This window comes from Chinchilla lanigera, unplaced genomic scaffold (genome assembly GCF_000276665.1).
Source record: "Chinchilla lanigera isolate Chin_1 unplaced genomic scaffold, ChiLan1.0 scaffold00020, whole genome shotgun sequence".
Classification (NCBI taxonomy): Eukaryota; Metazoa; Chordata; class Mammalia; order Rodentia; family Chinchillidae; genus Chinchilla; species Chinchilla lanigera.
The window spans coordinates 30,156,788-30,171,246 of record NW_004955421.1 but is presented as its reverse complement, the minus strand read 5'-3'; the positions used below and the strand labels follow the sequence as shown (position 1 = coordinate 30,171,246).

The 14,459-nt window shown below is 40.8% G+C and overlaps 1 protein-coding gene and 1 pseudogene across 6 annotated transcripts in view; one reads left to right on the top strand and one right to left on the bottom strand.

The window, feature by feature from the left end:
• Window positions 1–5,787: 5,787 nt before the first annotated feature.
• On the bottom strand, window positions 5,788–8,145 carry LOC102012100 (annotated as a pseudogene).
• Window positions 8,146–9,484: 1,339 nt separating this feature from the next.
• The window catches only part of Wdr37 (WD repeat domain 37), a 64,717-nt gene continuing 59,742 nt past the window's right edge, over window positions 9,485–14,459 (top strand). For 4 of the 6 annotated variants that reach the window (XM_013513759.1, XM_005383910.2, XM_013513758.1 and 1 more), the window contains exon 1: window positions 9,485–12,106. The gene's annotated coding sequence lies outside the window, so the exon portion shown is untranslated. The remainder of the gene's footprint in view (window positions 12,107–14,459) is intronic. The other 2 variants (XM_013513756.1, XM_013513755.1) reach the window with 2 other exon arrangements.

Sequence of the window (14,459 nt, the reverse complement as noted above, 5' to 3'; positions counted from 1 at the left end):
AAAAAAAAAACCCACAAAAGACATATTTTTAAAAGCTTATTTGCTCTTTAGAATCAAAATTCTAATGAGTATTTCATGTTACATTAAAATTGATTTGATTGTACCTTGAATGTACATTTTCGTATGGATGATTTTGTAATGCGTTGATCATTTGGAAAATACTGATCTTATTCAGTTAACTAGGTCTTTCAAATGTTAATGCTGTATTTTTCATTATTCAGTTTCAAACAACTATATTCATATCCCCAGCAATCTCATAAAAAAAGGCTTTAAGTGTTGGAAAGCTGTCAGGTGCTTGGTGGCAGATCTGAGCTTTTAAAATTAGAATTTCTGCATGAAAATTCTAATGTTGTTACTAGCAGCAAATACTGTAAGTTATTTTTTCTTGAGGTGCAGAGTCAGTTCTTCTTCCTTCACATGGCTGCCAATACTTAGGTTTGAACAAAATTAGTGTATCTGTTATTAGTTGCTTCTGGTAAAAACGGTGTTTCATGAAAAAAAAAAAAAAAAAAAACACCAGTTATCTAGTTGCGCTTACAACTCAGACTTCTCACAAGTGCTTTTCTTGGAGACGAACACAGTAATTCAGTTTGTAGAGAAGTATGTTGTGTGTACTTCCCATTTTTTACACCAACTATTAAAAAAATAAGTACTGTTGTGATTTGGATCTGAAATGTCTCACCGAATCTCAGGTGTTAAAGGCTTGGTGCCTACCTTGACAGTATTTGGTTCCAACCCCGTGTGTGCGTGTTTGTGTTTGTCTCCTTTCTCTTCCTGGCTACCAGATGCTCCCTGCCATGATGTTCTGTCCCATAATAGGCCCTGAAACCATAAGTGAAAATAGACCTTTTCTCTATAAATTGTTTCTCTCAGGTATTGTGTCACAGTTACAGGAAAAGCAAACATAACCTTAAGATTAATACTTTACATTTTAATTTACTGACATTATATATATTTTTTGCTCCAAGTACATGACAGTGATAAATGCAGTGATTGTCTTACAGTTTGGTAGCCTTGCCTTGATCAGTGCCAAGGTAGCAGTCTTGCCCCCACCTCTCTTACTCCTTTCACTGTTTCCAATTTTCCACTTTCTTTTGCATCAGTGGTGCAAATATCAGCACTATGAAAAGGTTAAATAATGTTTTTATTTAATATTATTATGAAAAATGTTTTTTCATTGACACCCTAATAGATTATCGGAAGCAAAAAATTCTAGAAAACATAATGATACACAGCACACATTTCCTTAGCATTTAGAGAGATTTCATCCTGCATCTTGTAGTATTTGGAAATTTCACTGTACACTCATGAGAAACCTAGAGTTAAAAAGACAACTGATGTTCAATATTATGAAATTAGTTTCTATTTCATAGAGCCCTGAATGGTTTTCAAGAACACTCAGAAGGTTCTGGACCACTTTTTGAGACCTTCACATATAGTAGAATGCCTACTGGCCTTAGAAGAGTTTGGTTCCTATCTTGGTGCTATGGTTTGAATCCCATTGTAATGCTATCAAGAGGTGGGGTTGTGTGACATCTGATTATGTCATGATGGCTCTGTTCTCATAGATGGATTAGTGCTTTTGTGAAAGTGCTAGAAAGGACTAGTGTCTTGGTTACTTTTCTCTCGTTGCTGGGACAAAATACCTGATGCCCAAAATTAAGGAAGAAAAGGTTTATTTCGCTTACAGTTTGTGGAGGTTTTAGTCCATACTTGGCAGATTATAAGGCAGACTGGCACATGGCAGAGAGCTACAGCTCAGGGCGGCAGAACACAGCTAAGCAACCAGCACACACCAGCGAAGAATGGGGGAGGAATGTCCTCAAGCAGCTCTTTTCCTCTCCCTTACATATGCAAACTATCCACCCCAAGGCGGGTGTAGCTCTCACACCCACAATCAATCAACTCTAAAAACCTGCCCCATGGCCGCAGGAGGCTTTGGGGGGACAGACAGACAAACCATAACAACTAGCTTGGGCCTTTTTTTGTTCTTCTGTCCCCCCACGTTAGGCCATTGTTCATCTCATCGGGCGGGCTCAGCAACGGTGCCATATTGGAGAAGAGACTAGACAGGAAACCATTGGTCCCTAAAATCATGGACTTTGCAACCTTCATAACTCTGAGAAACAAATTTCCATTTATAAATTACTTAGTGTGTGATATTTTGTTATAACAACACAAAGAAACCAGACTTTGCTATTCATTGGTAAGTAATCCTAGACTAGATTTCCTTCATCTGTAACAGAAAAGTCTCTCTTTTTAAAAATATTTATCTCACAATAATAATTTGAAGTAAATGTTACCACATTTTACATAGGATGAAACTGAAGTTCAGAGATTGCTTATAATTTACTTTTTGTTTCCTATTTTTTCCTAATAACCGGAGAAAAGCTTTTACTTGTTTTCATATTTTTTTTTAGTACTACAGTGTGTGGATAATCACTGAAGTCCCTCACACTGATAATGTTGAGGAAATCACCTAGCCATATGTAGGGTCCCTCTGATGCCCTAGCCCTGTGGAGTTATAATCCTCACAAGCCCTGAATTTTTGTAAGCTCCCTGGTGATATTTGTTTTGGGGGTTTCGTTTGCTTTTCTTTTTGTTTGAGACAGACTCTCACTCTGTAGTTCAGAAGCTCAGACTGTCCTTGAATTCATTGTGTAGCCCAGGCTGGCCTCAAACTCAGTGATCCTTCTGCCTCAGCCTCCCTAGTGCTGAGATTACAGACATGAGCCACTACACCTGGCTCCCTGGTGATTCTTAGCAAGCTTAGCAAGGCAGGCTTTTCAAGAACCATTCCCCAAGTTACACATTACTTTCTTTATGAGAACCAGGTCTCTTACCAGGAAGATTTTTTCTTCTAAAAGTACAGCTTATTTTTATCATATATGGAATATTTTAATCTGTAGGGGTACTTATTTAAGTTGGAAGAGAGTGCAAGAAAAAAAGAAGTGGTGTTAAGGTGTAAAGAGGTAAAACTGATAGTAGCCCAAGAATTGGAGCTTTAATAGAGTTTAACCTTTGAAGCTTGAAATGTTGAGTTATTAGCATGACCTCTTAATATATTTCTTCTATGATCTTATGTCCTAATTACTTAATAGTCTTTGAAGATTTGAAATCCAAAATAAAGAGGTATTTTCAGACAATATAACATGAGTATTACTAAGGTAAAAGAGAACTCCTTTGAAAATTTCACTTAAAACGGTATTTAAACTTAGGAAAGGCTACAGGGAAATGTGCAGAAGTGTTTATGTGTGAGTTACTATGGTGTATTATGGAATGCTGCACAAATTAAAGTTAGAAATTCTCACTCTATTGTCTGAATGCATCCCCACAAATTCATGTGTTGGAAACTTCAGCCCCGTGCAGCATTGTTGGGAGTGGGGCTTAATGGAAGGTGTTTATGTCAGGAAAGCTGCACTTTCATGAAAACATTGCTACCTCTATAAGGAAGGCTTGTTGTGAGTGGGGGTTGTCTCTTCTGATCTGCCATGTAAGAACCATAAAGGTTTCATGTTGAAAGCAGAGAGACCTGGTGCTAACCTACTAATGCCTTGATGTCGGAATCCCCAGACTAGACCTATAAGAAAAAAATTTTTGCTGTTTATTAATTACCCAATCTGAGGTATATTGTTTTAACAATCAGAAGAGATTGAGACATTTTAATTCTACCACTTATTTTATCTTTATTAACTAGATTCTTCTAGAAAGAAAACTTTTCCTCATCAACTATTTGATGATCCAGAAATGGAGTTCTCACAGGCGAGGAAGGATATTTTATTTTCATGCCTTATTGACCAGATTTTAGACTATGTGCTTTATAAGCTTTGCAGTATATAGGTTTTCTATTGCTACATGACAGATTACCACAATATCAGAGTTTTAAACAACGTTCACTTATTATCTCACAGGTTTGAAGATAGAAGTCCAGGTGACCTGGAGCAGGCTCTCTGTTTAGGGCCTCACAAGGCTAGAGTCAAGGTCTTGGCCTAGTTGAACCTTTATCTGGGGACGCAGCTATGGAAAGATCTGTCCCAAACTCATTTGAGTCACTGGCAGGATTTGGTTCCTTGAGATTGTAGGATTGAGGTCCCCTTTGTTTGCTGTTAGCTGGGGGCTTCTTAACTCTTTAGGGTCACCTGTATTCCTTTTCATTGTAGTCTCCTCTATCTTCAAACCTGCAGTGGTGTGTCAAGTCATGGTCAGGCTTCCAGGCTATCCATCAGTGCCATCTTTGCCATGCTCTGAGGATCACTTATGCTTTGAAGGGCTCATGTGATTAGATGGGGCCCCTTTGGGGCAAAAAGTTATCCTAAAGTCAACTCTGTCATATAAGATAATCAGGAAAGGATCTGATATAATTACAGCCTCCAGGGATTCAGGCAGGACATCCTCGGGGCCATTCCTACAGAAAATGACCAATGAGATTTTGTTTTTCAGTATTGTTGCTGCCATTAATAGTCCTAAAGTTTAATCATGCTTTTTTCTTCTGCTGTTGTGTGTGTGTGTGTGTTTGTAAAGTCATTTATTTTAAACATTTGTAAAATAGTTTATGGAAACAAGTGAGGTAATGCATTCAAGTACATGCCCAAAATGGTTGATGGAGAGCATGGGTGCTCAGCAGTATCACACTGCTGAGGATTTCTGCAGTAGGAAACAGATAGTAATTCCAGTGTGACAGAATTTTCCATGATGGCAAAGATTTCTGACATCCAGGCCAATACTCTAAAAGCTCAGCCGTTCAAACCCATTTTCCTTAACACAACCTTGACTGCCAGTTAAATTAGTTACAAGCACATGAAGTTTTCTAGGATTTTTTTCCATGTTTTACTGCCTTAGCAAGATTTCTTTTGTGATGACTTTTGTGTTACTCACCTGAACAAGGGGGAATCCATGAACCCCATTTCTTTAAATAAAGAGCAACTATTTGGATGTTGTAGTGGATTGACAACTTGTGGTCAACTTATAACCCCCACCTGAACTGAGTAAGCATGGTGCTGGGTGTGGAAGGCCCACCTGAAGATTGTTGCCAGCAGCATAAGAGGCAGAACTGGAGAAGGAGAAGGAGGCTGTTAGGAGTTGAGAGAGGCTGTTGGGAGCTGCTAGAAGCTGTAAGGAGCTGTTGGTTCTTTTGGAGGAGATCGTCATGCTGGCTTTCCTCATGAACTTGGCTGTTTTCATCCTCCGAGGAGCTTGGGACCTCATTGGCACTGAGAATGGCTTTGGTTCACTTCAGGGGAGCTCTAGTCCTCACTTTGAGCATTGCTTCCTGGCTCCAGAGGGGAAGATGGTGCACTACCAGTCTCCTGGAGAAACTTGCTGCGTTGGCTTCCCTGATGAGAACTTGGCCATCTTGATCATCAGAGAAGCTCGGGACCTCACTGTTGCCGGGGATGGGTGTGGTACCTTTCAGGGGAGCTCTGGTTCTTCTGAGTGTCGCTTCCTCACTCCAGTGCAGATCCCTCAGCCTGCTAGCACAGCTGCTTCATCCCACTGGCACAGCCTTGCTAGATTCCACCACTGACCTTTGGGCCTTCCCAGCGCATATCCGGAAAACAGGCCTGCGTGGGATATTGTTATGGACTCTGGACCTCCAGTTGGATTCATGGGAGGCATTGTTATGAGCTGTAGGTCTTCAGCTGAACTCATGCAGGACATTTCCATGGGTTCCAGGCCCTCAGCTGGATTCGTTCGTCTTAGTGTGTGGACAGATTTCCTGTACTTTCTTGTATATCATTCTTTGGGTGACTATTATAAATAATCTTATAAAATATGTGTCCTGAATTATATATTATTCCCCTTGCAAATAAGTCCCAAACCATAACCGATGTCAAGCCAGGAAATGAATACTTTTCACCAAGGCCTGTATGGACACCAAACTTATGAATGGACTCATTGAAAACTGGCCTGGGTAAGGGGGAGCTCTGGCGTTCCCTTCCCCACCATTCTCAGCAATATGCAGTCAATGACATTGTCATTGCACTTTGGCTCCCATACTTAGCTTGCATATTGCCAAAAGATGAGCCCAGTAAGGTCCTGCACTCTGGTGCTGGCCATCACTGTGGTCATTGACATCACTCTCTCTTGGCTTGAGCACAGGGGGACATTGACATTGATCTTCTTAGTTGTGGTTGTGCTTATATGACCCTTGCCAATGAAGTTAGAATACTCATTAAAGAGGTTATTCAGCTGCTGAGGACACTGCTCTAGGCATACAGATAACATGGACTGCTTTCTAGAACCTAGAGGTTTTTTGTTGAGGGATTTTTTTTTTTCAAACTGACTTTTAACTCCAGGGATGAATGCTTAAAATTTCTTTCTTTCCACTGAATATTTTCACATTTTCACATTTTGTCTCTCTCTTTGGAGTCATTGTAATCTTTGAACTGTGTTTGTCTTCTAATACCAAAGTCTCAGCATGAGGTAATGTTAACTGACTGGATGACATAGCCCTGATTCTCAAAACTTCTCTGAATTTCTGACCATTTCCAGGCATTGAAGGGAGGTTGAATCTTCTCTGGGTCAATATCATATTCAGTGAGAAACATCTCACACATATTTATGTCATCAGTGGTCTCAAGTGACTGTCAAATGTGAGGCAGAATGATAGATTGTGCAAGAAGCCATCTTTTCTGTGGGCCAATTTCCTTAAATGGCTATTGTCTCTTCACACTGTTCTGACAAGCTGACTTACCTGAAGTTGCTTCCCCACTATGGGCTAGGTATGGTCCCAGACACTTTCCTGAAGGGAGGGCCTGACCCTCCACACCTCCTAGTCACTTCCCAGAACTCGGCACTCTTAGGATCCTTGGAGACCAGCACTCCTGCTGGCCCTCTCAGCTGCTGCTTCCAGGGCTCTCCTCATGTTCCCTCTGCTTGCAGCAGCATTGTCCTTCTAGCCTTCGTTTATTAGTTTATTCTTTCAACAAACCTCATTTCCTTTAAGTCATGCAACACCACGGTGGCCACTGTACTTGGCCTTCCTCGGCGTGAAGGGGTGGTGCTGCTCCTCCGACTGCTTTTCTTTGTTGCTGGAGTTTTCGGGCAGGAGTGGGGTAAGGGGTGAAGCCTGGCGCTGTGGTTGTCGAGGCCCTGGAGGTCCAGGAGGCGGGTTGCAGAGCGCGCTCAAGCTGCCTGGCCTAGCCCTGTGGTCCAGGCCACAGTTACAGCCCGGGTCTCAGGCCCTGTGCCAGGGTGGCGCTCCGTCTGCTGCTGCCCCGTGAGCTCTTGAGCTCTGAGCTCTTGGGAGCAGCGCGGCGCAGCACAGGATGCAGCGCGAGCACCAATTCCATATTTTAGAACTGAAGCAAAGGGAAAAAGATCGGTTTCTGTTTGTGCTGGATGTGATCAATTCAAGATGTGATCTTGGCAGCTGCTGCAAATATGTCACTCGCCTGTGAAAGAAGCTGGTCCTCAGTAAGATTTAAATTAGCAAGCAAATAGGAGCAAAACATGAAGATGGAGAGTCCTTGGTTTCAACTTGTCTTTGGGGTTGCTTGCACTCCTGCTGTTCTCACAGTTTGGTTTTAAGAATGAATTCCTGTTTTAGTCGAGTTTGAGTTATGTTTCTGTCACTTGTGTTCACAAAAGCCTTGACACATGCCCAATGTTGATTTGAGTATCATTCAAATATTTAGCCTCTGTCAGGTACAGTTATAAACACGTAGCATATTAACTGATTTAATATAAAAATATATAAAAACACAACAACCAATTGTGAAATATGTATAGCATACTCATCTTTCATTTACTAATGACACAGAAGTTAAACAGCTTAGTCCAGCTAACACAGCCAAGAAACAGCAAAACTCAGGATTTGAACCTCAGACATCTGACTCAGTCCAGTCTGTGGATCCAGCCTCATGCTCAGCCACCTTTGTAAGCACAAGTAATCTGAGGAAACAAGTAGGCCTTGTGAGAGAGTTCCGAACCTGAAGTAGAGATCTGTATCTAGAGAAGCATGTAAATTGTAGTTGAAACTATGAGTAGATACAGAGGGGTGTGGGCTAGGTCTAGAAAGGGCAGGACATAGATTACTGAGCAGCCAAAGATAAGACGGAGAAGAGCCCACAGGAAGTCAGAGAGTCTATCTGGAAAGAAGTCCTACTTTTGCCTACGGCAACCTTTACATGCTGCCATTCGCATGGATGCAGAAAAACTCAGTTCAGTACCTAGTTGGTCAAGATCGAGTGGTTGTACTTTAAAGACCTGGTTCCAAGATTTAGTACTTATGGATTGTGCTGCTATAAACATAGCTGTGCATGTACCACTGTAATAATTCTTTCAGGAAGACATAGAGGGAATAGCTGGGTTGAATGTAATTTCTATATGTCCCTCAAAGATGAATGGATAAAGAAAATGTATTTGTACACAATGAATACTACTCTGTCATAAAGATAAACATGAGTCATTTATAGGAAAATGGATGCACTCGGAATATTAAGTGAAATTAACACACAAGCTTAAATGTTGCATGGTTTCCTTTATATGAACCCAAAATATAAAGAGCAAAATAAAAGAGCATAGGAAATAGGCAGATCTTTTGCAAATGGGAAGGGGACCAAGAGATGGAGACACACAGGAGGGAAGAGAGAAAACAGATGAAAAAAGAATTAAGACGTTACATACGTGTACCAACTTCCCACAAGGAATGTGAACATATGCACTGCAAATATGTACTGATAAAAATTAAAAAAAAAGGCCTGGTGTTCTAGGGTCACTTTTCACTATTTTCTGGACCTCATTTTCTGTGCACAGTGGTAAGCTATTCAAAATCTTATGAATAGCTGGAGTCCTTAATAAAATGGATAGGAGGTAAGTGTTCCCTCTACGTACATTTTGGGTGGTCTTACTTTCTTTTTGACTTTGTGATAACATAGACTGATGTGACCAAACATTATGGATTTACTCATAGACCACAGTATTTTCATATCAATACTCCTTTGAAGATTCTGTTAAGCAAAATGGTGCCATCAAGATTGGCGACAACTAATATTTCCATCATGATGTCTTTGCATATAATCTTGATTTGGAGAAATTCAGGATTCTGAATGCACAATAGAAGTACACTATGTGTGTATAGGACTACGCATGCAATTCAGATACATACACATATTTCTGTATGGCTAATATTAGCAAAAAGAGATTTTGGAGTTTCAGTTCAGTCTCTTACTCTGTGACCTTGAACTATTTGCTATGTTGAGGCTTCTCATTTCAAAACAGGCATCATAATATCTCAACAGGGTGTTGCTATTTTTAATAATGTAAATGCATATGTACCTATATTTTCAAAATTTTAAATGTTTTTAGTAGTACATGTTTATTTATTTATTTATTTTTTTTTTTGGTTTTTCTCTGGTACCAGGAACCGAACTCACGACCTTGTGCTTGCCAGGCAGGCGCTTTTGCCGCTGAGCTAAATCCCCAGCCCCTAGTAGTACATGTTTATAGTGCACAATGTTACATTCATCATGAGGAGCTGGTACATGTACATAACACATGTTAATTCTTTTTACTTAAGTTATGTGGTTCTGATAAAGAGAAAAGGTATCAACTATATAGATTAGAGACCAGTAAAAGTTATTCACAGTACCTTCTTTTTCATTTATATGTACTTTCTGTTAGCAGAGATAGTTTAGAGGTATGTTTGGTTGTTAAGTAGGGGTCTCCAACATTTTATCCATTGATAATTACCCCATTTTGTAAAAATCTAGGTGTAGGTAAGAACAACATAAGTTTCTTTATCATCAGGTAAACTTTTCTAGTCTTGAAGGAAACTTACATTAGAAGATCAATCATGCTTGCTATAAAACAGCTGCCCACCTTTTATCTCATGGACAGTATACAAACTAATAAGCTGTACTCAAAAATTAAAGATGGTCACTTAATACTAAAAATGTCTTTCATAGCGTTGGCGGCATTTACTCTTTAGTACACTTCCAATGTTATGGATGAGGGTCAGAAGACTTAGGTCAGCAAGTTAGTCTTGACATGTCTTCCAATACAAATACAGATATGTACAGGGAGCATGCCATGTGAAAACTGAAGTTATACTGCCAGTTGCCAAGAATACCAAGATTACTGACAAACTCTAGAAACTTGAGTGGCACAGAATAGATGTCCTCAGAACTCTCAGGAGGAAACAACCTGTTCAGCACCTTACTATTGAATTCTAATCTCCAGAACTGTAATACAGTAATTCTGATTAAGCCATCTAATTTGTGGTATTTTGTTACTGCCTCCCTATCAAACTAATACACTGTGAAAACAATATGGGCTTTGACATCTACGTGTTATTCTGTTTTCCTGCACACTATCTTTTTGACTTTTGACAAATCATTTCGGCATCCTTGTACTTAACTAAAATTCACTTTGGAATAGTGACTTCAATTTTATAGTTCTGGAGATTAAACAAGCTTCAAAATGTATAAATTGATGGCCCTCAAAACTTGATTCCTTCTGTTTTTTTTTTGATACAATGCACTCAATTATTTTAAGTGGCTTTTGTGGAATCCTAAATATGTCAAATAAAAATTACTTCTATCTACAATATCTTAAAGGTCACTGAAACTGTGGGTGCTATATTGCAAATATAAAATCGTATAGTAAAATGTTAGTTAAGTATGATATTGTGGTTTACAAAGCTTTCTGCTACTATCCCCAGCAGAATGTATTGTGCAGCATTTTTTGCTAAATAAAATTGTTACTTGAATGTTACAGCCTCCAAGTTTGAAGAAAATTATTTACTTAAGGAGTCAAACATAATTTCCTTACTTCAGCTTACAGAATTGGTTCAAGTCATAAGCGTTCTACAAAATTACTTAATGTGGAATTAACTTCAAGTCTTATGTACATTTTTAAAGTTATCTGAATCACCAACTGTTCCATTTTTTCTTGTGCAACAAACATATTACTGCTTGTTAAATCAGAATCTTTAGTTTGATTTTTAAAGGAAAGAGCAAAAATGTTGACCCACATAGAACAAAAATGGTTTCATGTTCTTGATTTACTCTAGGTGAGCTTTCAAGGCGCAGCTGTTTATAAAGCGGAGATACAGTTTATGTAATGGGCCCCGTTTATTATGTACTTCTGACAACCTAGATTTAAGAAAAAAAGCTGCTGATGTCCCACCTTTTGCAGCCAACAGCTGATTCTGTTGTCTCTCTTTAGCCAATGGTGAGCAAATATTTCAGAAGAAAACTGGGTGAGTCATCTTCTGCAGATAAGCTGCAATATTAATAGTTCTGTCTCCATCAGGCTTCCCTGCAGCCAAATAGGAAGATTCCCAGAGAGCTGTACCCAGCGAAGCGATTCACAGCCTTTAAGCGGTTTGGATTGGAAAGCCTTTCAAACTGATTAACAGTTATAAACAGTGTACTCGACCGACCTTGCACTTTAAGGAATTATTTTTTCTTTTCTTTCTCAGTTCTTAGGTTTGAGCGAGGTTTTAGGAATGGACTTAAAACCCGCCTGACCGTGGACCCCCAACCGGAGCCACTGCTGCGGTGAGTAGACTTGATCCGACAAGAGTCCGGGTACGCTTTTTCACGTTTTACAGGGCCCTACAGAGGCGATCCCCTGCTCCATCTGTGCACTGCATTTTGGGGGAGGTACAGCTCTGGGGTCTAGAGGGTCTGGGTCCCCAGAATCATCACGAGGCTCTGCATAAAAATCAAACACGCCTGCGCCACCAGGGAGCGCTGTGCTCGCCCCCCGCTTCCAGGGTCACTCGCTCAGTCCACGCTTGCGCCGCCTTAGGAGGAGCTGGGGCGGCAAGGCAGCTGAGAGGTCAAGGACACAGAGACAAAGCCTAGAAAAGATATCCATAGGCGCGGCGGAGCAGAGACCAACGGAGAAAACCAAACGGAACTTCCGGTGGTCCGGGTGGGGCGGGACTTCCGTGGCGCCGGGCGTGGGGCGAGGCCGAGGCGGGATTTCCGGAGGTGCCGGAAGTGGGGGTGCGCCGGATTGGGGTCGCCGGGTCGCGTCCGAGCGGGGTCTGTCGGTGTCTTGCCCCTCTGCCGCTACATCCGGAGTGCCGTGTCTTGGGCACCTACTGACTCAGTGCAACGTGCGCTGGCTTCGGTGAGTGTGGCAGCTGTTACAGGTGAGTGCCGCCATCTTCCCAGCTGTAGGGGTCCTCGTCCTTCCTGGGATGCTTGGAAGAGGGGTCAGGGTGGAGGAGGTCGGGGGAGAGGAGGAAACCTGGCGGACGAAGAGTCAGGGTGGCAGAGGGGTCGGGTGGACGAAGGGACCAGCTGGACCGGGCGTCCGGCTCTGGTCCCGCAGGCTCCCTTTTGCCCTCCTTGTGACCCAGGAGGGGCACTTGCCGGGGTGCTTCAGTGGAAGAAGACTGGCTTTGACTTACCCGAAGAAGGGACGTGGGTCTTGCAGTTTTGAAAGTGGGAGGTGAGGGGCGGTGAGTGCGGAATGAGCAGACGCTGAAGAGATTTGCACTCGCCACGCTTTTGTTCCCCTTCTGAAGACTTCTTACCTTCTCCCTCTACGCTGTCATCTGTGAAGATGGACTTTAAATTTAAGATAGCTGTTCTTCGGAATAATACAGTATCAACGTAATGTAACCTCTTACCAAACAAAATTGCATGAATAAACCTTACCTACGTAAGAGCAGAACTATCTTACGATTGGCTAGGGGTTGAGAGGATTTATCATGTAACGTAAACCCTGCAACCTATACGTAACTATGTCCTTTGACGCTGATATCATACCGCCTATGAGTGTTAATTGCTTGGAAATTTCACTTAATTCAAATGGTTTTCCTTTAGAGTCAGTATATTGGTTTATGAACTATGGCCTTCAAAGAATTCCTGTAAATAATTAAGATAGCTTAAGAGCTTCTCCACCCCCCCACCATCCTTACTGTTTTACTTAACCTTCCTGATCCAATTCCGGTGTTTCCAAATTCCTTTTGAAATGTGATCCCAATACTGGAGCACAGCATATAAAGATGATCTGACCAAAGTGGAGTAAGTGGAGTGGTGCTGTTACTCCCTTGATTGGGCGCTGCTTTTCTAGTAATACTGCCCACAGGGGACGGTAGGGTAGTGGACACTGGCCACATCCATGCTTTTTATGTAACAACAGTGTGATCTTAAGCAAATAACTTTCTTAGTGTCTATTTTCTGTCTTCTAAAGTATGTATATATTTGTCTTGTTTTGTTATTGGGAAAGTTATATAACGTATGCCAGACATTCTTGCAAAATACCAGAGAGGAGATCTTCAGTAATTAGATTGTCTTCCTCTTATCTCACCCTCTTCGAGTACTTCTCTTTGGGTCACTTTGTTAGACTGTTGACTTATTTAGCACTTGCTCTGAAGCAGAATCCCAGGGTCTTTCCCCCAGAGGTGATATTAAGATTTTCTTACTGTTCTATTTTGATTTTTCCAAGGAAAGATTTTTATATTAAATTTTAGATTTGCATTCCTTCTTTTAGTTATTGAAGACTTTAAAAAACCTTGGTGGTGTTTATCCATTTAGTGATATCTCTCAGCTCAGTTTTATTTGTAGAATCGATAAACCTGTGTTCTATGTCTTCATCTAATCAATGAACAAACATTTTTTAACAAGTTAATGCTGATAATAAATTTCTAAGATGGCCTGCACAAACCATTCTTTTCTCTGGTACTGGACAGAAATTGCATTTGATGTTTCAGCCCTTTAGGAATTTACCTAAAAGTGCTGTCATGATAAATCTTACTAACATCTTTTTTTTTTTTTTTAAATCTTACTAAAATCTTAAAGGTTCCTAGCTACCCTTTGTGGTAGTTTTTTAATTTCAAGTAGATCTGCCAGTGTGTTTATTTTCCTAGAGTTTTCACTTCCTTTTTTTGTGTAGCTTAGATTCTATGTTACTCATTTGGAGTCCCCAGCAGTTGAACAGAGAACCTTAATTTCCATCCCTACTATTCATACTCAACTGACGGAATCAAGGTAACACTCTTGTCTGCTGAAGCAATGTCAGCACAGTCCTGCTATCACAGAAGGCCTTTAGCTCCTTAGTCTGGTATCGTAATACCCAAAGTGTCAAGGTTTCAGTTGAAAATCATTCGTTATGTGAAGAACCAGGAAAATCTCAATGAGAATAAAAAAGTACAACCGATATTAACACAGAGATGACACATGTTAGAGTTATTTGGCAAGGATTTCAAAGTAGCCATCATTAAAATGCTTCTGTAAGCAATTGCCCTTAAAACAAAAAGCAGTCTGAAATTTTAGAAGTAAAAAAATACAATAAATGAAATAAACAATGCATGGCTGAAGAGCAGAATGGCTAAGACAGAAAAGAATCAGTAGGATCTGGGCAAGGTGGTGCATGCCTGTAATCTCAGCACTTGGGAGGCTGAGGCAGGAGGATTGTTGCGAATTTGAGGCCAGCCTAGGCTACAAAGTGAGCTCAAGGCCAGCGTGAACTGCATAGCGAGAACCTGTCTCAAAAAG